General features: G+C 42.5%; 1 long non-coding RNA gene across 1 annotated transcript; it reads right to left on the bottom strand.

The window, feature by feature from the left end:
- Positions 1 to 8,811: 8,811 nt before the first annotated feature.
- LOC144325168 (uncharacterized) lies at positions 8,812 to 15,373 on the bottom strand. Its single transcript, XR_013390493.1, has 2 exons — positions 13,843 to 15,373; positions 8,812 to 11,959 (listed from the first exon to the last, which is right to left on the bottom strand). It is a non-coding gene; the product is annotated as an uncharacterized LOC144325168 (long non-coding RNA).
- Between the last annotated feature and the right edge of the window lie 6,504 nt (positions 15,374 to 21,877).

The raw sequence follows: 21,877 nt of genomic DNA, 5'->3' as shown, positions 1-21,877 counted from the left end.
GTTTGTCCTTCTCCCCTCACAGGAGGCCCCATTGGCTTATCCCATTGGTCTAATCAAGAGATGGCTGATGGCTCTTGACACCTCCTCTGCTGTAACTACTACTACTTAAGTTAAGATTACTTCGGCTGAGAATGTGCTCATCTTTCTGCTCTGTTCTGTATCAAATCTATCCTGTAATGTTAAAAGCCAGCTGTGTTGAAACCCACTGTTGCATGGCTTCATAGCTCCTTGGGAACCCCTGGAAACACCCATTCCCCAATGTCCAGGGTCTTCCTGTGAATCCTGACTGGAGAAGACATTCATTGGCAACTGGCAAATAATTTAATTGATTTGGCCAAAATCAGGGACCTCTCTGTTAAGAAGGTCCAGCCCCAAACTGAGGCGGACCTACCTACATTTTTAGTCCTTCAACGCAACTTTATTTATAGTTTGACCAGCAGGCGACTGGGTGGTGCAGTGCTATGTGAGCAGAGGGATATCTGTGTTTTCCTGAAAAGGATGAGAGCACAGTGTGCAGCAGCTATCAAAAAGGCAAAATCCATGCTCGAAATCATTAGGAAAGGAAAATAAAATTGTCAATATCATAATGCTGTTGTACAAATTTATGATGTGACCACATCTGGAATTCTGTGTACAGTTATGGTCACTTTGCCTCAAAAAGGATGTTGTAGAGTTGGAAAAGGTTTAGAGAAGGGCAACTAAAAAGATAAAGGGAGGTTTGGTTTTGCTTTTAATCCATGGAAGTCTTGGTTTTAATAAAAGCCTAAATTTCATTGTATTTTATATGTTAATACATTGCTGTATGGCATATCTGAGGAAAAATAAGAACCCAATGAAAACTGAGCATTTTTGGTGCCGTGCTGTTTTTTCCTGGTATGCCCAAACATGTGAAACTTTCAGAATATAAAAATACAGGGTGCCAGATGTTAAAATGTGCTAATCTTTTATGAAGTGTTCATTTTCTGCCAGTAATCTAAAAACTTAAAATGAGTATGGTTATATTTAGCAGTGTTGGGATGTTTTAGCTGTGTTGGTCCCAGAGAAGAGACAAACAACTTCTGTTGCTGAGCTGCTACGAGATCTTCTTAGATCAAATGTTCTTTCTTCGTTGCTCCCAGGGAATAAAAGGCACTGCTCCATGGCTTGAATTATTTGCTTGCTTCCCAAAAGGACCAAAACCGCTCAACAGAATCCTGTGCATTCATTCATTCATTTATTTTGTTAGGGTGACCCATTCCTTCCATCAGGGGTGCAGACAAGAGAGCGCAGGTGGCAGAGCTCAGAGAGGCTAAGCCATGGCCAAAGATTGTGCACACATCTAATGGGGAAAGGGTTGAATGAAGATAGATTCATCTGCTGAAAATTCTGTCAGCAGCACAACCATCCAACATATCAGATAGATTCCCATTATGAAAGGACTCGTAGACTTCAAGCCTCAACTCAACTTTTATTTAAGCACATAAATGAGCAACAAGCAACCCAAAGTCATGTGACCATAAGGGATCCCAAGGGCTCAGAATACCCCCTCATAAGGGTGGGATGCAGGACCTTTTTCTAAATGTGGGGGGTTCTCTTGGGAGGCAGCATATAGATACTCTCTCACACACACACACCACCCTCCCAGCAGCAAGAGATTTCAAGTGCATTCCTAAGGTTTGGTTTCCTTGGAATGAAATCCACGGGAAACATATGACATTTCTATGATAAAATATTGATTTATTTACAAATGCACTTTCCCTTATGAGGCCTCCTGCCACTGGTGCCCTTCCACCATTCGGATTCTGTTCTTAGACCAAGGTAAATTTCTCAAACCAAGACACTACTTCCAGTTTTGCGGAGTTTGTAAACCGAATCGTTCTTAAACCGGACTATTCTTAAACCGAGGTACCACTGTACATGTATAAGCAGGCTCAGCATAAGGTGAAAAGGCTCACAGAAATAGCATCCCAACTAATCTTACTCTAGACAATTCAACAGCTTTGAATTCATGCAGAGAGCAAATCTGGCCTCTGTGTTTTTCCAGCACCAGCCACAGGAGAAAACTGGCTGAGTAATTCTCATTTATGTTCATCTTCAACCAGTGAAAGGAGGAGGGAAGCTGAACCCTGATTCCCAAATGGTTCTCTCCTCCCCCTTTGGCCAATCCATTCAGTGACACCTCCTTAGCAAAAGCCAGGTTGCTGACCATTCTTCCAGAGCCACCTGTATCGTCTAATACCAGTGTACTGGAAGAAGCAAAGATCACCAGTGTTGAAGCAATGATTCTTCAACATCAAGTTCATTGGACTGGTCATGTTGTGCGGATGCCTGATTATCATCTTCCAAAGCAACTACTCTATTCCGAACTTAGAAATGGAAAGCGTAATGCTGGTGGTCAACAAAAGCGGTTTAAAGACAAATCTTTAAGAATGTAGTATAAACACCAACAATTGGGAAACATTTGCCTGCAAGCGCTGCAATTGGAGAACAGCCTTTACGAAAGGTGTCATGGGCTTTGAAGACACTTGAACTCAGGACGCAAGGGAGAAACTTGCTAAGAGGAGGGCATGCTTGGCAAATCCACACCGTGGTCAACTCCCGCCCGGAAACCAATGTCCCCACTATGGAAGGATGTGTGGATCCATAACTGGCCTCCACAGTCACTTACGGACTCATTGTTGAAACCGTGTTTATGGAAAACAATCTTACTCGGCTATGAGTGATCGCCAAAGAAGAAGACTCTTCCTCCAAGACTCTTAGCCTCTTAGACACTTTTGGCTAAAGATGCCAAAACTGAATTTGAATATATGAAGAATTACTCAGTTTGATTTATGAAAATTAAATTCAGCCATTAAAAAACTGTTTGTTTGTGGAAATTACCATTCATTTAAAAAAAAAGCAACCAGCATAGGAACATAACAGAATTGGAGTCATTACAAACTGGCAACAGTGATCAGGAAAACACCTGGGGAGAGAAGTAGGTTTTCAGTAAGTGACAGGATCACACCACCCTCAAGGCCTGCTGTATTGTAGAGGGTAGCTTATTCCATAACACGAGTACAAGTCAACTGGTAAATTTGTGCCTGGGCTGTGCCATTCCAGACTGAAAGTAGGAGAAACACCAAGGTTGAATAAATTTCTATAAAAAGTACTCTGTACGGACAACCCCAGATGTCTGGGTAAAGAATTCAAAGCTTGCCTTCTACTAGTTTGGGTGTGCAAAGATTTATTTTCCTCTTGGGAAGCATTCAACTGTTTGAAGCTGTACAATCCTGGAACCATTTTGCCAGCTCATCACGTATTTATGTGAACAAGACAAAAAATAATGCAATCTTGTTTGGAAAAGTCGTTGGTATAATCGAATGTTCCATCATTGGTGGTTTTATGGACCTGCTGCCATAGATACAGCTGCCCGAGCATTGCCAAAACTGTATTGAAACCTGCGCTGGTTGTTCTTATTGTAGGAAATGCCTTGGGTGTTTCAGTCGTTGAGGTTAACAAAATGGAAATCTCATTGAGTTATCTAAGATAATTGGCACATTTTCAAGTACTAGCTCTGTTACAAGCACGGCAGATTTAAAGAGATAGAATTTATGGCTCTAGAAAAACAAAAGCTCTTTTGAAATGTTTGCAAAACTGAAGTGACTAATTAGCTGGTGGTCCTTTTTATTTAGCCGGGGTTATTTTAATGAAACTTATTTACTATAGGAGAACCTTTGTTCACCAAAACTTTAATTTAACTGGGCTTGGGGAGGATCTATAGAGACTGATAACCAAAGCATTTGAACTATTTTCAGAGAAGTTGAACATTGCCCTTGACCTGTGGCTGAGTATGGTCAGCTACACATTTAGCTATAGATTGTTTCCTTCTTAATACTACTCACCCCTAATGTGACTTGTGAAATTCTACATGGCTTCAATTTCTAATGTAAACTAATATCTAGCTATTGAAACTGTTGGAAGCTTTCACGACAAGCAGAACCCATTTCCCTTAATTATTGAATATTTAAGGTGTATTCTCTAGGAGTCGGCTTGGAGAGAGTATATGCTCTATTAATGGAGGTTTATAGAGGCTTTTACCATTCCTATGGTAACCCAGTAGAAAGGCTGTTACCATGGGGACCAACCAAGCCTATATAAACCTTCAGTCTTCATTAGAGTATCTCTGAGAGTGAATGCTTTAACAGTTAGCATTCTGGAATGGCTAACAATAATCTCCGCTTTTGGGGAGAAACGATTCTCTCTTCCTGCTGGAGATGGATTTAACTTACCAGCTTTCCAAAGATAAAATCTTCTGCAATCTTCATGCCAATTGTCCTAGAATGCGACTTCCAAAATTGCTGGATGCTTTAGGCCACATTACCACTGGCAAAATATGTTGCCCCTAAGCTACCCAAATGTTCCAAATAGATTCTGAATGTGAGGCCATTGACCAAAACACGTCCCTTTGAGATACAGGGCACTTCTAGGCTATCATTTTTTGCACATGGGATTCACGCACATATTGGAAAATTCAGGTTCTGCCATTTAAATTGATTTGGAGCTCTTACACTACAAAAACCCCAGCCCCCAAATTTGACTTTTTTCTTTTTAGTAAGAAAAGTGATAGGGGGAAATGCACTGGAAATTTACCTCCCCTCAAACAAGTCAGAATGAATGCTGAATAAACACATCGCCTGGAAGCAACCAAAATAAGACTATCTTCTTTCCAATGGGTTAGTCTTGGTTCCTGGTAAAGATTTACCCTTTAATTGTCCCTTATTTGTGTTTTGGAGAGGCTTGGGGGGGTGCCTTGTAAAAAATGTGTTAGTGCTTAAAATGTTTATTTCACTTCTTAGCCCCTGCTCCCAAAACTTCAGCATATGCATGAAAGCTGTCATGCTTCAGGATTCAGCCCACAGATAGATCCTGCATGCACATGACTACTAGGAATGAGCAAATCTGTCCATTCTGGTGTCTCTGAGTCTCATTTTCCCAATATTGAGTTTACTTCTCCACATTTTCACAGATGTTTGTCTGCTTTTTTTTAAAGTCCTCATGCAAATTAAAGCGCATTTCGGTGTAAGTGACATTATCTGTTGCTACTGAGCTCAGTGAGGAGCTTTTGATATGCCCTTTGAGAAGCCCTTGCCATCTTTTTCACAACCTGTGTTTTACACACATCTGTTACTGTTCTGGGGAGCTAAAATGATGGCTTTGCTTTATGCTTTAAACAAGTTAATTCTTAAGTTGTTGTTGTTTTCCTGGCTTGGCTGGTGGTGCTAAAAATTAGCCGGGAAGAGTGCATAAGCTAATCTCCTAGCACACATCATTTTGAGTTTATGGATGGTTGAGATATATGGCCTGGAAGCATTTGGTGAAGGAGGAGTGGAACTAGTTCTGAGTTCTTACTTTTCTGGGTGAAGACATTTGTATTTCAAGATGATTTAATTAGGATGTCAGCAAAAATCTTTAATCTCATTAAGCAAAAGCCCCTTCGCTTCTTATTGGCTGCCTATTGGCAGTCTCTAAAGAAATGCCTTCTTCCCATCTTACTCTGCTGCAAGGGATATGTCAGAACAAATCTTGCAGTAACAAGTTGCATTAACTGCTTGATGTGGGCCTTCACATGAACGTCGAGTGGAGTTCTTTAATTAGTGTTTGAGACATGAAGTGATACAGTTCTCTTCAAAAACGATTATGCTTTGTTGACCTTTTAACATAAAACTAAAAAAAAAAACAACCCTGTATCACTGGAAGCATCACCAAATCCATCACAGAAATATGCTCTGATCTGGCTAAGGGGATCCACACCAGTCTTCTGTGCACATGGCACTTGCTGGGGGCACAAGGGGGGTGGGCATGCAACTGCACATCCAACTGGTAAGGCTACGGTCTCTCCATGCTGTATTCCTGTGGACAGCATATGCATTCTGGTGTGCACCCCAAATTCCCAGCCCATGTTCTTCCATGCAAGCTGATGTGCCACCCCACTCATGTTCTTGTTCAATTAGTGTCACACGGAAGCCTTGTTTATGTGTAACCGATTGAACTGGGACTACAGAATGTTGAAAAGCATTTGCAGATAAATAGATAGATAGGATATGGCTCATGGATTAAAGGATTAAAATATTGGCTTATTAATATTTTTCATATTTTATTTTCAATTTTCAATAATTTAACATCCTGTACTTACTCCTGTAAGTACTGTACTTACTTATTCATCCTTTCTAGACTTCCCAGCAGATGTCACGAACATGGTATGCTCTACCAAGGCAAAACACTCAGTGTCCTGGAGACATCTTAGATCTCAGGTCACTGGCAACAGCTGGACTGGATTGTCACCAGGTGATTGTGTTGGGAGCCAGTGTAGTGTAGTGGTTAAGAGCGGTAGTCTCGTAATCTGGTGAACTGGGTTCGCATCCCCGCTCTTCCACATGCAGCTGCTGGGTGACCTTGGGCCAGTCACACTTCTCTGAAGTCTCTCAGCCTCACTCACCTCACAGAGTGTTTGTTGTGGGGGAGGAAGGGAAAAGAGATTGTTAGCCGCTTTGAGACTCCTTAGGGTAGTGATAAAGCGGGATATCAAATCCAAACTCTTCTTCTTCTTCTTATTCCCCTCTATTACCTTACACATCTTTAGTTTTCCATGGCTTATTAATATTAATAGAAGCAAGTACTGTATTGCACATTGTACACACATATATAATAGCACATGTGTCAAGTCTCATGTGTTACTATATATATTATATGATAGGCATACAATGTGCAATACTTGTTTTTATCCATATTAATAAGCCAATAATTCTCTGGTAACAACAAGGATGAGAATAGCAAAATCCCAGAGAAATGGTAATCTCCCTAAAACTGATCACTGCCTAAGAAAAGTGTGGGACATTGTGATGTAGGACTTTGTCCTTGTCCCTGTGTGGTTCAAGCTTTCTATAAGTGACTTGGACAAATTTTCAGATGACCCAAATAGATAGCTAGTACCATAGTAGAACCAACACTCAAAATTATCCTGAAAGGTTAGTGAGTAAAACCCAACAAGCTGAAATTCAGCAGAGATAAATGAGAAGTCCTGTATGTACAGTATGTACAAGCAAAGTATAGGATGAGACCAGGTTTAGGAGCTGTGCGTGTGAAAATTGCTGTCCTATTGCTGTGCCTAGCAATCATAAATACCAGTGAGAAGCAGCAGGACTTTGCAAGAGGAGCCCATCTGTCAGGATACTTAGTCTAAACTTGGAGGTGGGTGCCCCACCACCCCACCACAAGCCAGGATCAAATTCAGGGTACCCCAGTAAAGGGGTCCAGGGGCTGGCTTCTGTCTGAAAGCCCAGATGGGAGCCAACGGACCACAGAACCCCACAAGTGGCAGCCTGGCAGGATTGCCCTATAGATCTGTGTCTTGGGGGGAGTGTCCTTAACTCCAGGATCAACCCTGATAGAGTATCAGCCAGCAACTGGATTGGTTGATTACCCTGTTCCTGTGCCAAAACCTACTTACATCTACTGTATAATCAATAAAAAGTTGTGGCCATTTCGATCCCAAAATAGTCATAGCTGTCAACGTTTCCCTTTTTTTAAGGGAAATCCCCTTATTCCGAATAGGATTCCTCGCAAGAAAAGGGAAAAGTTGACAGCTATGAAGACAGTGTCTTGACTTTCTTTGCTGCTCCTGCCACATCTGCCTCCCAGTAGGGGGCCTGCAAATACCAATGAGAACCAGTAGGGCTTTGGGAGGGCAGTCCATTTTTCAGTTCTCTCTCAGCACCACAAACCTTTTTATTTTTAAAGTGCTCTTCATCGTGGGAATGATGTTCTTCATCAAAATTTGCATACTGCCCATAGATCTCAGGGCAGTTGGCAACATAAAATCACAATATATGAAAACCAGACAATACGTAATAAAAACAAAAACATCATGTCATATTTCAACATATAATAGGAATTACAATGCGAAGCAGCAACTACAATCATACCTGTTGCTCAGGCAAGGTTCCAGAATTAAAGTATTTGAAGGAAAGCCTCAGGAATGTACACATGACATGAAGGGGGGGAAAAGTACTACAAGATAGTTGGCAAATAAATGAATTTCCTTATCCTACATGTCCTAAATTCAAAATTGATTGGAGGAATTATGCCAATTAAACATATGAACACAAATAGCTACGTGGATTCTAACCCACGTATTTGAGAGTAAGCCCCACGTAATTCAATAGGGCTAGGACTGGGTAGCTCTATTGGCTAGGCCTGTGCTTTATGAGAATCTAGGGACAAGGATTTGGGGAAGGTACAATCTGCACCATAATGCTGGTACAGTATTCAATAAAGCTGGCCAGCACTCTGAGGTGTGTGTAAATCACCCCACCCCATTCTGGCCACCAGAGCAGTCTTCTGATGAATGGAGGGGGGAAAGAAATCCTCCTCCTCAGCTGATTTGCATGGGTCAGCTGATGGGGGGGGCTGTTGTGTACCACTTTGGGGCAAACTCACTGCTGAGACGCAGCCCCTGGAAGGTTGCAAATGGTGAATGCAGCTCCCAAGCCACCCCTGATCTAGATGGTCAGGCTGCCTTACTGTTCCCACATATTTATTATTTGTTTGTTTGTTTATTATTTGTTTGCTTCCCCTGATGGGACTCAAGTCAGCTTATAGATAAAGGTAAGAATCACGGGTGGCGCTGTGGTGTAAACCACAGAGCCTAGGGCTTGCCGATCAGAAGGTTGGCAGTTCGCATCCCCGCAATGGGGTGAGCTCCTGTTGCTCGGTCCCTGCTCCTGCCAACCTAGTGTAGCACCCTGCTTGTGGTTAACGCTTAGCTGGAATGAAATATTCAACGCAGCAACAGAGAAATTAAAATAATAATTTATTTGTCAGACAAATAAATGTGAGGCACAGTGGTATATGATTACCAAGCTCTGGCCTGGCCTCCTGCCATTATGGCCAGCACTTATATTTCCTTAATCCAGCCCCCTTTGCTTCTCCTCTGGCTGCATCTGTCCAACCAGCCTGGTTGGAATTCCTATTGGCTGATTGGTATGACCAATCACAAAAATACACTCATTTCCTATTGCCTTTTATGGGAGACAAAGAGCTATATTTCCTTCCATTTATAATTGGCAAACAAGTATTAATATATCTTTACATGTGTCTCAACAAGGAATCTTAATTACCAGCTCACCTCTTTGCCCTCCTTGCCTTCTAAAACAAATGGTTAATCTTAAATTTTTATCTTAAACATATGTCAAGGATCTTGAGTTTCACATCAACATTGAAAGATCTACTTCATATGAAGGTTTCTAAACAAATGTCTGACAACCATATATATCAGAACTGCTCGGATGGCGTCTCATTTCTGGCAGGGGGGCTAGGCTCATCTGCCCCCCTGGTCTCCTACAGCAATATGACTCTATGAAATAAGAATTTAACATTTCTTTCTTTCTAGATCCTTTGCATAATTACATTTAAACCAATATATTTAAGATAATATATTTCATACATTATCATAGGTAACCTTTTAAAAGAATAAAGCTTCTCAAAGTAGAAGGGAAGGAACTCAGTAAAAAACAGCTTTTAAAAGGAACCTCTTCAGTTCACCCCCCCCTTTCACCCTCCTTTCCAGCCTCAAAATAAAATAGGAAATAAAAAGCCTCTTCCTCTGTTCATACTCCAGCTAGTTGTTTTCCATTAGCTCTTCCTCAAACTCTCTCAGTTTAAGAAAGAAACAGTTTTAAAAGACTTCCCAAAAATGCTTTAAAAAGACTTCCCAAAAAGCCTCTCTTTCTGCCAGCTAGATGCTTCTCCATTTGGTCTTGGCCTTTTAACCTTAGAAAGAAGATCTGGCTCAAGTTTAAGGCACATGGTTTTATTTTCCGTAACCTTGCTCTTTAACCTGTAATTCCAGCTTTTATGACTTTGAGAATTGTTTTCTGCTATAAATCAAAGGGGGGGCCCCTTGTCTTAGGAGAATGGCCAAGGTTTTCTCTATAAACAGTTGGCCTTCTTGCCTGGCATGAAACATTTGAAAATCTAAGCCCATTTAATTTAGGAACCTGATCAAATATAAGCCAATATATGCCTTGATTAAAAATGCAGTCTATATTCAGATGCCACATTCCCCCCTTTCAAGCTCAAGGACCTGGCTACAAAGCGTCCTTGATAGCTTGATCTTCCTAAGTTAAAGCTCTGTATAGGGCCATGATATGAGGTAGAGTTTCATTCGAAATCATCTTGCTAATTGTACGTCTAAAACATGAGATGATACATGGCATCATACATAAAACCATTATTACTACCGTCAAGAAAAACAAGCAAGACAATAGTATCCCTTTGAGTCCTGTGACATTAAGTAACCAATTGGTGAGCCATCCCATATCCCATCCTTCCCATGTTTATACTGGGACATGTGCTATATTCTCCATCTTTGTAGCCAACACACGGATTGCCTCACCATTATCAGAAATGTTAAAGCAACAGGCATTCCCTGTCAAGTTCAAGACTCCACATAGACCTCCCTGCTTGGCAAGTACATAATCCATTCCCATTTTCAGCTGCAAAATAGCGGCTCTACTTTCATCCAGCTGTTATGCAATAAGTCTCAAACTCTGGGCCATTGCATTGGTTACAAGTTCCACTACTGCTTGTAATCGAATTATTCTGTTTAGATTATAAATAGGATCCCGTGCCCCTTGTATGAGCTCACCAGGATTCCAGGAGGCAGGATCATAATAGGCTATAATGCGCTCTGGTGGCCAATCATTAGTACCGCTCCAACTTTGGGTACTTCCTCCTGCTATACGAGAAATATCAGCATTCCTTCGTGTTCGCTTAGCTGAACTAGTGGGCAAATCCACATTGGTGGTAATACCCATCCCAGGAAACAAGTCCCACTCCATTTGGAAGGGAGTTTCTTGTATGCCCATTCTCCACATATCCACCACAACCATCGGGTCTGAGGTTTTTTTGGTATGTGGAGTGTATAAGGCGAAATATCAAAAGGGGTATAGAGTTCACAGTGCAGTATGTTAGATTGCCTTTCTCTGTCACAGTTATGTTCCATACCACTTTCCATGCATGAATAAAAGGAGGTGCACAGGGCAAGGTATTCCGAGTTCGATAGGTAGTACCGTGTGCCCAGGTATGACTATTCTTAATATAATCCCAAGTATAGTGACAATGAGAAGAGCCTATCATGGTAGAATCAGCTGCATCTGATGATTTATGTACACAGAATTCCCCTTGTACAGGTATAGTTGAGTTCCATCCGGGGAAATTCTGTACTTCTGTTTGGTGTGGCATTTCGCTTACCATACCAATGGCATTTAATGGTATCAGTAATAAGGGCATACCTCCCTCTGAATCATCTGGCCCAAGAGAGCAAACAAGGCAATTGGTCCTATTTGCCACATTGCCTACCATTTCAGCTAAGCCTACCCACATATTGTGGTCATGGCTGAATCCATATTTAACAAATTTGGTCAGATTCAAGGACCCTTCCCCTTACCAAGGGATCAGGATTAATAATAAAATCATGTTGATGTCTAGCATATGCATTCCTTCCACAAAAGATTACCTTATTGTGATAGCATAAAACTATTAGTCCCAATATAATTCCCCCAGTGACAGAAATGGGGAACTACCAAGACCAAAACATATATCCCAAGGATCCCCAATGTGTAATATCTCTGATAATTGTTCCACAAGGGGGCAGTCAATCAATTGTATAAGAGAATCTTCCCGCTCACAGTCGCTGGTTCAGACGCTCCTCAAGCTTCAGGCGTGCGCAGGTCAGCCAGCTTCCAAGTTGTGGCTGCAGCAGGCCGGTCGTCTAATGTTGCCCGTGACCTAACCCGTTACCGGTAGGGCTAGATACAGGGGTTTTTAGAAAGAGTCAGTTTTAAAGGATTAGAGGGGTCACCTTTGCACGTCCAACTGCCTTCAGACTTCTTCAAACGAGAGTGATGAATCCAGGGGGTCACCTCAGCTACCTTCACCGCTGTTGGAGTAGAAAGCAAGACGGTGTAAGGTCTACGCCACTTAGGTGCAAGTGGATCACGTTTTCCACTCTTTCACCCATATGCTATGCCAGCCTGGAGCTGATGAATCGGCTTGGCAATGCTGCACGGCGTGTGCTTGAGGGCCCACCTGTTAAGAAAAAAACAACAACAAACAAACAAACACGGGAGAGAGACAAAAACACGGGAGAGAGATTGCACTTATCCCTGTGTCACATGGTCTCCTATTTGTTTGAGGTCAGTTGGAATATCCTGAACAAAGGAGGGCGGCCTCCCATACAGGAGCTCAAAAGGTGACAACTTAAGTCTTTTTGTGGGTGCGCACCGAACACGAAACAGTGTTATGGGTAACACATCTACCCTCCTGAAACTTTAGACACATTAGTGGGCTTCTGGCATGCCCTGCAAATACCTTGCACAAGCGTCTGGCGGTAGGTGGTAAGTCTGGCCAGGTGAATTGCATTGTTTGGATCCCAATTAGGATCTTCCAAGGGAAAGTTGTCTTGGAGATGACGGTCAATATTATAAATATTTCCCACTCTGGCCTGCTCACGCAAATATATCTGTGCCTTTTCAATTATGTCTCTCCTTTCCTCAGTGGTGAAGAGAGTATTACTATTGAAGTCACCAAGTCCATCATAGCCTGAGGTTTTTCTGCGAAAGATGGGGCGTTTTCCAATTCATCAGACTGTAGTTGTGAATGGAATACATTGCAGGGTCGAAGTTCGAGGTGGCCGTGGTCCAGGTTGCCCATTAACCAGCACAGGCTCCTCAAGTGCATCAAATACTCTTCTGAGAGGGGCTACTACGTGACCTTTTTCTTCACTTTGCTCTAGGGGCCTCAAATCATAGGGGATGGTATTTGTCCCAAGGCGTTCTTTTGGCAGCTCTATACGCCTAGCTGTATTGCTTGCTGACCGATTAAGGTCTCCCTGTAACTTCTGTAATAATTCTCTAGGACTTGGATGTACAGGGGTTTGGGGTAGGCAATCAGTTGTTCCACTAAAGGAGACTGTAGATGGAGTTCTACTGGGACTCACAGATGGAATAACCACTTCTGCTTGGGCTTCATTATAGGACTCCAATGCCTCCTGAAGATATTTATCATAATCTATCAAGGAATCAAGTTCTATGACTCCACCCCCATTATTCATTCCACTTTCTTGCCTTGGGGTTACAACTGGTGGAGGGTTTGAATTTGTTTGGCAAGATTCCTTTCCTAGCTTTGGCTTTTACAGCCAATAATTTGCATCGTTGGACTTTGCATTCCCTTATCCATGGAGGATTTTTATTTAATGTGCTCAGCCAGGAATCTATATATGAAAATTGTTCTGGGCACCCTCCAGTTTCTTTGGTGATGTTAGACCAAAGTTTGCTTACTAAATTTATATCAAAGGTTCCTTGAAATGGCCATTCAGTATTTTGTTTTGGCCATTCTAGTTCACATAACGTTCTCAAGCGCTCTGGCGTCCTTTTGACTCCATATGCCCCTGAGAAGGCTTTCTTAAAATTATTTCACATACATTCAAGAGGTGTATTTCCCCCCTTTGAACCCCCAACTCCCATTGTATGGCCCTGTGAAGTATCCACTCAGTCACTCACACACACACCTTACTGGGAAACGAAGTAGCACTCACTCCACACTTAGGTCAGCTACACATTGTACTTTCTCACACATGCAATGCGCAAGATACTTCACCCACACTCTACCTCCCAATCTTCCCTTTTGCCCTACACCAGATCACCATCTGATGTACCCAGCCACCTAGCGTACTCAGTTCCCCTTTACTGAGACGCAGAAGTTTGATCAGGACTTCTCTTCCTCCCAATTAATTGGAGGGCCAAAACCCTTTAGTGCACTTACCCTTAGCTGGTTCCGTTTCCCCCCGGTCCGTCGCCGTCGGTGGGCAGGGTATCAGACAGACGAGACTGCTGCGTTCCCCTGGAAAAAAATTTTCCATTGCGCGCTGAGTAGGCAGTGAGTGATCCTCTGTCTTGTACCCTGCTCAGTAGGCGAAGGGGCTGCGTTCCAGCAGACCACTTATCCGAGTCACGGCACCATAAAATGTAGCACCCTGCTTGTGGTTAACGCTTAGCTGGAATGAAATATTCAACGCAGCAACAGAGAAATTAAAATAATAATTTATTTGTCAGACAAATAAATGTGAGGCACAGTGGTATATGATTACCAAGCTCTGGCCTGGCCTCCTGCCATTATGGCCAGCACTTATATTTCCTTAATCCAGCCCCCTTTGCTTCTCCTCTGGCTGCATCTGTCCAACCAGCCTGGTTGGAATTCCTATTGGCTGATTGGTATGACCAATCACAAAAATACACTCATTTCCTATTGCCTTTTATGGGAGACAAAGAGCTATATTTCCTTCCATTTATAATTGGCAAACAAGTATTAATATATCTTTACATGTGTCTCAACAAGGAATCTTAATTACCAGCTCACCTCTTTGCCCTCCTTGCCTTCTAAAACAAATGGTTAATCTTAAATTTTTATCTTAAACATATGTCAAGGATCTTGAGTTTCACATCAACATTGAAAGATCTACTTCATATGAAGGTTTCTAAACAAATGTCTGACAACCATATATATCAGAACTGCTCGGATGGCGTCTCATTTCTGGCAGGGGGGCTAGGCTCATCTGCCCCCCTGGTCTCCTACAGCAATATGACTCTATGAAATAAGAATTTAACATTTCTTTCTTTCTAGATCCTTTGCATAATTACATTTAAACCAATATATTTAAGATAATATATTTCATACATTATCATAGGTAACCTTTTAAAAGAATAAAGCTTCTCAAAGTAGAAGGGAAGGAACTCAGTAAAAAACAGCTTTTAAAAGGAACCTCTTCAGTTCACCCCCCCCTTTCACCCTCCTTTCCAGCCTCAAAATAAAATAGGAAATAAAAAGCCTCTTCCTCTGTTCATACTCCAGCTAGTTGTTTTCCATTAGCTCTTCCTCAAACTCTCTCAGTTTAAGAAAGAAACAGTTTTAAAAGACTTCCCAAAAATGCTTTAAAAAGACTTCCCAAAAAGCCTCTCTTTCTGCCAGCTAGATGCTTCTCCATTTGGTCTTGGCCTTTTAACCTTAGAAAGAAGATCTGGCTCAAGTTTAAGGCACATGGTTTTATTTTCCGTAACCTTGCTCTTTAACCTGTAATTCCAGCTTTTATGACTTTGAGAATTGTTTTCTGCTATAAATCAAAGGGGGGGCCCCTTGTCTTAGGAGAATGGCCAAGGTTTTCTCTATAAACAGTTGGCCTTCTTGCCTGGCATGAAACATTTGAAAATCTAAGCCCATTTAATTTAGGAACCTGATCAAATATAAGCCAATATATGCCTTGATTAAAAATGCAGTCTATATTCAGATGCCACACTAGCAGCTCGAAAACACATCAAAGTGCAAGTAGATAAATAGGTACCACTCCGGCGGGAAGGTAAACAGCGTTTCCGTGCGCTGCTCTGGTTCGCCAAAAGCAGCTTAGTCATGCTGGTCACATGACCCAGGAAAACTGTCTGTGGACAAACGTTGGCTCCCTCGGCCAGTAAAGCGAGATGAGCGCCACAACCCCAGAGTCGTTCGCGACTGGACTTAACTGTCAGGAGTCCTTTACCTTTACCTTTAAGAATCTCTACAAACATAGACAAATCGATCATTAAAATACAATTAAACATCAATGGATTTTATATACAGGTATATCTGTTTAAAACATACAAATAATTACAATGAAACCAGCACAGCCCCAGCCCTTTTACGAAAAGCAGTCAGATTCCAAATGCCTATTGAAACAGAGAGCTCACCTTTGATACCTGGTAGTCTGCCTGATCCCTTAATATTATGCAAATACAGAGGGTGTATTTCTCTCCCCCCCCCCATTATTACTCATTTTAGCAGGCTGTCAAATCATTAAGGGTTGTTGCTTTTTAAACCTACTAACTGTGTTGCTGACTAATTTTGATGCATTATATTTTTTATGGGCGTAGCGTTATGTTTGTGAAAAGAGGTCTGCCCAAAGAGCATTTCCTAATGGGCACTGAAAGGTAAAAAGTGCTTGATTAAACGAGTATTAATCGTTTTTGATGGCTGGGGTCTACTAGTTACTGCACACACCATTCCTATTGGGGTGGAGCTGGAGGGAACCAGCTAGCAATTTGAATGCAGCCAGGAAAGGAGGTGGGAGGTCTGAGTTTTGTCGCTAGCTGCAACCAAAATATTCAAGGGACTTGTTTTGTATACTTTTTGCTTGGGGGGTGAGGCTCTGATGATGCTGTAAAGAATAGTGTTATCCATCTGGGGGGGGGGGGTATGCCTGCCCCAGCTTCACCATGACCCACCTGTAAATTTAAAAACAAACAGATTTTACTGTAACTACAACAAACCACTATAAGACTCCAGTACTCCCCTCACAGGGAAATATCCCTTGTGATGGATACTCCCAAGACTTCCCATAGAAGGGTTGGAGACCCTTTTTCTTTAAGCTGCAGGGCCACATTCCCTTATATGCAGTCTTCTGCAGGTGGGCAGGACCAGAGACAAAAGTGGGTGGAGTCAAGCAGGTGGATCTCACCTTTGTTCTGCCCGGACACTGAGGTCCAGCTCCGAGGGCCTTCTGGCAGTTCCCTCACTGCAAGAAGCCAAGTTACAGGGAACCAGGCAGAGGGCCTTCTCAGTGGTGGCACCCGCCCTGTGGAACACCCTCCCACCAGTTGTCAAAGAGAACAACAACTACCAGAGTTTTAGAAGACATCTGAAGGGAAGCTTTTAATGTTTGATGCATTACTGTATTTTAATATTTTGTTGGAAGCCGCCCAGAGTGGCTGGGGAAGCCCAGCCAGATGGGTGGGGTATAAATAATAAATTATTATTATTATTATTATTATTGATGCATTCCAGCCACAAAGTCACATGTGGGCACATCTCTCAAGCAAGAGGCATCGTTCCACTTCAAGGACCAATTCCAGCCACACTGAAGCAAGTGAGATGGAGTCAGAGCAGGCCCAGCGAAGAGGGTGGCCTCTGGGGAATCCTCAGGGACAAATAGGAAGGATCACGGGGGATGGAAGGACTGCAGTTATTTCTTGCTAGAAGCTTTATTCTGCTGGTGGAAGGACTGACTTAGCTGTTCAGGATCAAATCAGCTGCAAACAGCTGCTAACTATCAGTGGTTTTCTTTTGCCTTCCTTTCTTGCCCTAGCAGCTTGATCCTCCTGCTGACACTGATCAGAAGATGTCTGTCAGAAGCAATAAACATAGTTTCTCAACCCTTCCTGAGCCATGCAGAGTGACGCTGAAGTAAGGACCTATTGTTGACTAATTTCTAAGGCTCACTGGTCTGCATTATGTTGTTTAGGAATTAATTTATAGGTTTCTATATCACACAAAAATAAAGTATGTAGGCAGTGAACATTGCACATCCTGCCAGGTACGTAGTAATCACAACAAATGTTGTTAAAATGCGCTGCTTTGTAGCAAACTACAGTGCAATGTATGCTTACAAAAGCACGTTTTAAGCCACTCAGTGCTAGCTAGGCTGGTCAGGGTCCTGTAACTTTTACATTAAAAAGAAAAAATACAGTTAGCCACAGCTAGGAATGAGGGAGAGCGGATTTGATTCTGCTTGCATTTAAAGGCAAGCCTATCTAATCCACACTTTGCAAAACAATATACAATCCAAAACCCAAATTTTGCAGTGCAGTTCTCTAGCCAAGTAATGTGTACAAAAATGCAGATATTAGTTGAGAGGGCGCAGAATACAATTTATTTATTTATTTTATGTAAGGGGAAATTGCTTTGCAAAGATGTGATGAGTATGCAAAATTGCATGCAAACGTGTATATTAGGAGAAATTCAGACTGGAATCTTGAGTGGTGTCCAGAGCACTCCTGTTACACCAGATAAGTTTCCGTTAGTATGGCTTGAAGACGTAGACAAGGTGCTGGGATCAGTCAGGGTGACCACTTGCACTCTGGACCCTGGACCCTCTTGGCTGATAAAAACTAGCAGGGAGAGGGCAGCTGGCTGGCCCAGGGAGGTGGTTAATGCCAACCTTCCCTTCATAGCTGTCAACTTACAGATTTGAAAATAAGGGACCCGCAGCCAAAATAAGGGACCTGCAGCCTCACCTGTTCCAGGCACTCCAGTCTTCCTGTCAAACTCATGCTGGTAGCTTCGAGAACACTGTCCAACCAACTTTGTAGCCAGAGGTTCAACTGAATAGAATCTGAATCACATGCACCACAAGGCCTATGCAGCCTCAACTTAAGATGGCTCCCCGGCCTGGCTTTGCACTGCAAAGTTTGCAGCAGCACGTGCAACAAAATGGCGTCCAGGATTCAAAAACCTCCTCAGCTTGCATTAACTAGCCACACACAAGGGATGCAAGCTCCACCCCACAGTCGTTCTTAGACTTCTTATTGGGAGAGCAACACAGCCAAGCAACACAGTTAGAGCCTCCCTCCTCCCTGACCGGCAGGGAGGGAGGGAGAGGAGCTGCTTCCTTTGAAATTTAAGGGACATCATTTAAGGGACATCCATCAATAAGGGACAGCAGCGGGACATGGCACTAGAATAAGGGACTGTCCCTTCAAATAAGGGACACTTGACAGCTATGCTTCCCTTCTAGGGCAAGGTTCTTGAGCAGCCCAACCCATGCTTGGAGGGACTCGCCTCTGACACACACAGGTGTGCCAGAGGCAACCCAGTGCAACCTAGAGATTCACACTGTTGCCGCAGAAGTTCTGAGGAAACAGAAGCCTTCAGACTCGCTCTTCCTTCCACAGCTCTTTTGTCTACTTCTTCCCCTCCTGATACATCTGGGGTCTGGCTTGCGCCAAGCAGAATGTGGAGGGCTGTGAACAGAAGCCCCAGGAAAGAACAGGGGAGCAAAGCCACAGCTACGTACTTCGTCTCTGCTTTCTCATGTGTTTTAAAGCTACAAAGTGAATTGCAAGGTCACCCCCTAGTCAAGGTAACCCATCTGCAGCATAGTTCTACGTATCCATTGATTATGTCCCACAACCTGAGACAAGTGCCACATTCTGCCACATCATCTGGTGCAAGAAATCTGCCCACTGATGCCATTTGTCCCAGGGAAACCTGCAGTTTTATTCCTGCCTGTTAAAACATCAGCGACAGCATTATACCAAATAAGAGATGTTATGGGCAGGTGCACTTGTGCTGATGTTCCATGGGGAAAATGGCATAAAATTATTATTTAATATTTGACCTTATCTGATAGTTGACATGCAGTGGAAGATGCTATTTGATTGATTTATTAATTTATTGAGCAATATTGTTTGGTTTTTAGGGACTTTTTTATGAAGTACCTCATAAATGTAATAAATAAATGAAAGCTACAACAATCAAATGCCGATTTTTTAGATTAAATTTCAAATTCTTTGTTTGAATTTCAAATGTGAAATTGCACATTGAATGGCAACATTTAAAACTTTCCGATACTGGCAAAGTTCCTATATTTGTTCAGTTCTACCTGGGAATTTCTTTTATCGGTGCAAAATGGTTTCATCTGTAAAATAAGGATGCCAAAGGCACAGGCTGCCTCAGGGGCATCTGCTATAACTAGAAATCAGAGAGCCACTCACTCTTGGAACAGGTGCAGCCTTGCTACTCTGGGGAATGGTTGATTTCTGTTATCAATTAACTTAAAAACCATTTTTTGAGCTGGAAAGCAGACTGTGGTTAAAGATTAATGTAATACACATTAATTGGTCATTGGACTCAAGGCTTTTTAAAAGTAGTGTTTAGGTTGGAGATCAGCTTAGTAGCATTCAGGCATTCTTGATTTACCATTTTTTTATTATTTGGAAACAAAAAACAAGTTGAGAAAAAAATTTCTAACGATGAGGCTGAGTCACCCACTGTCCTTAAACAAACCAGCCTACTGAAACTGAGGCTCTCCATCTCCTCAGGAGGGTCCACAGGTAACGTCTGCTGACGGACCACATGTCTCTAGATATAAAGGTCTCTAGATCTTGATGGCTTGCATTATGTTGCAGGTAACCTGAACCAAACTGGTTGCCAAAAATGAGGAAGGTAAAGACCAAAACACTACTCCAATATTTTAGTGTCAGTAGATGGCAGTAAAATCCTTAGCACTCCCTCCCAACTGTAGCCCAGTAGCTTAACTTGAAATGGTTTGCAAAACAAACCAAACCTGACTTATTCACACAAGCAATATCTTAATCATGAAAAAAAACCAGACAATTATAATTACAGGAACATTTCTAAAAATCGGAGACTTCAAAGATGGCCTCCATTCTGTTACGATATGGATGCAATGCAACTGCGAGCAGCAGGTGGCTTGAAAGCAAAACATAATGGGAATGTTGGAACTGTTCCATGGGAACAGAGGGAGAGTCTATTTCAGTGCAAAGCACCGGAATTAGCTCAGAGTGTAATATGACTTTTACAGGAAGTACAGGAGGTGGAGTTTAGACTCTCTCTACTGATGGAGTCTGATGAGAGAGGACGTGTTTCTCTGTAATGCTGCAAAGACAGAAATAAAGGCATGTGAATACTTTTCTGTCTCTCTCTTTCCCCCTGCCTGGGAGGGGGGGGGAGAGAGTGGTGTGTTCTTCTCACGTTGAGGAGGATCGCCGATCGTGACCTTGCCTGCATCTGCCGGGGAATGCAGACAGGGAGGTCACCAGGAGATCATGCCGGGTGCCTGGAGAGTGGCCAGTTTCTCCTGATATGGCAGATATCCTAACACATTCTAATGCAACCTAGCACTGAACTTTGGTAAACTCATGTAAAAAGGATCCTGCACATCAGCAAAATTCATCTTCTCTTGCTTACTGCATTTGCTCAAAGCTTCAGTCTGTGGGATCTCCTGTGGGACTGCACAAGCCGTCTTCATAAGCCAGTGCTCCAGATGGGACTTATTGAAAGGACCTTCTGATAGACCAAAGTTATGTCTTACGATCCCATGACCCCATTTGAAAACCTGTCTTGCTATGGAACCTCTTACAACCATTGAGCTCTCCAAGACCAACAGGGCCTGGCCTGACCCAGACTATGCATAAAATAACACTTCTTGCCAAGATTTCAGTCAGATTTCTACTAATAACTGGTACGACTGCCACGGATAGGACCTTTATCTAACTAGACTCAAAAATTTGCATGCAAATAAGCTACGTCAACCCTAATCAATGTCTGCGGTGGAAAACACTTAACTAATTGTACCGGAAAACCTGAAAAAAGTGAACAAGGTACAATCAAGGTACAATGTCTAGGTGGCTTTCACACAAAGATGGGTGTTTTTTAATGTATTTGATGGCTGAATCAGGACTACAGGAAGCCCTTGAACTGGTTAATGCTTCCTGTAGCATTGCACATATATTGGCATGACCATAAAGTAAGTGGGAAGAGGTCACTTTCCTTGGCAGATGCTGCTTCAGATGCTGTTGTTACAAAGGCAACAACAGCAAAACAGACCTTGGGAGTGGATAGCTGTGGTGCAGGTGTAGGTACCAATGCCAGCCATTGATGTGCAACCAGTGGCTTCAGTGAAGAATCAACCTTAGAACTATAGATAATGAGTTAGATGAAACAACTTTACAGTATTAATATGGTGTCAAGTAGCATAAGCAGGGGCTATCCTTCACAGATGCACTGTTCAGATCTCAGCAAAGAACTGATACCACAAAGAAGTCTATGACTCATCCTCATACAGTTCGTCTGTGGCTGCTGCACATGGAAAGGGTTGCTATTTTATGGAAATTCCTTATAGGTGAATCAACAGGAAGTTGGCATTGTGACGCTTTTAAGGCCACAACATCTTAGCCCCATTTCATGTCTGAGAAAGGGGCTTGAAGCCCCTTTGGGTCCCTGTCCTTGGATCTAAGAGCCACAACTCATCATA

This window comes from Podarcis muralis, chromosome 13 (assembly GCF_964188315.1).
Source record: "Podarcis muralis chromosome 13, rPodMur119.hap1.1, whole genome shotgun sequence".
In the NCBI taxonomy this organism is placed as follows: Eukaryota; Metazoa; Chordata; class Lepidosauria; order Squamata; family Lacertidae; genus Podarcis; species Podarcis muralis.
Note: the sequence above shows the minus strand (reverse complement) of the source record. Positions and strands in the feature narration are given on the sequence as shown.